This window comes from Aptenodytes forsteri, unplaced genomic scaffold (assembly GCF_000699145.1).
Source record: "Aptenodytes forsteri isolate BGI_AS27 unplaced genomic scaffold, ASM69914v1 Scaffold237, whole genome shotgun sequence".
NCBI lineage: Eukaryota > Metazoa > Chordata > Aves > Sphenisciformes > Spheniscidae > Aptenodytes > Aptenodytes forsteri.
Window position 1 is genome coordinate 93,952 of NW_008794451.1, and position 1,117 is coordinate 95,068.

General features: G+C 37.9%; 1 long non-coding RNA gene across 1 annotated transcript in view; it reads right to left on the bottom strand.

The window, feature by feature from the left end:
* The window catches only part of LOC103908123, a 2,853-nt gene extending 2,399 nt beyond the window's left edge, over nt 1-454 (bottom strand). Inside the window, exon 1 of the long non-coding RNA XR_658140.1 lies at nt 369-454. This is a non-coding gene — a long non-coding RNA (uncharacterized LOC103908123). The remainder of the gene's footprint in view (nt 1-368) is intronic.
* Between the last annotated feature and the right edge of the window lie 663 nt (nt 455-1,117).

Sequence of the window (1,117 nt, forward strand, 5' to 3'; positions counted from 1 at the left end):
AAAAAAAAGAAAGAAAAAAAAAAAAAGCCAAGTGGAAAACCAGGTAACCTGCCAGTGAAAAACACAACAATCTAGTTTATTAAAAAAAAAAGCGAAGGATTAACTGAGCAGAGGACAGCAAAATGTAACAAGGCCACTAACTGGAATGTGAAGCAAGACAGATTCAGATTTAAAATATATTGAAATAGCTTTCTTAGGCTGAGGTCGTATTTTCCGCAGTGATTTCTTTAAATGTGCTGTAATACAAACGGAACTAATTCAGAACGTTCTCTTCAGGCCAAATCATCCCGAAATTGCTCTATCAACCACCCCAGTTCTTTGTTTACTAAGATAAGAAGATGAAAATGCTGTGATGAAAGTATTCTTACCGGTTTCCCAGAATAAGTGCTTCCTGAGCTAAAGGAGCCCTGTAAAATAATTATAGACCATTTATTTTTGTTGTACGAGACTCCTAGTGAATTATGTCCAAAGAGCACACAGCAGTCTTGAAAATGCCGTAGATATTAGTAGTTTTGATACTGACTTTGATTTTACCTTTTTCCTTGCACTTTTTTCCCCTATTTTAATTGAATGGTCTCAAGTAAGCACAGCTATGTCCACTTTATTCCATGAACAGTTTCAGAGGATTTTCAAAGCAATGTATCATTGACTGAACTACAAAGTTTGAAACTGAAACAGTTATCCTGATATTTAAATACATCATTCTTAATAGAATGATCCAAGCATGTTCCTGTGAGTAAGTAACAGAGTATTATCAAAACTTTGCTATGGGAGGAATGAATGCTGCTTCATCCTAAGGTTCAAATTTCAACAAAATATTCCAATTTTTATTGGTCAGTTTTCTCAGACATTTACCATTGTAACATAATTTTAAATTTCACCTTCATTATTGTTACCTATTTTAAAAACCAATATCCATATCGAGTGCACCCTCAGCAAGTTTGCAGATGACACCAAGCCGAGTGGTGTGGTCAACATGCCAGAGGGATGGGATGCCATCCAGAGGGACCTGGACAAGCTGGAGAAGTGGGCCCATGTGAACCTCATGAGGTTCAACAAGGCCAAGTGCAAGGTCCTGCACCTGGGTCGGGGCAACCCCCGGTATCAATCCAGGCTG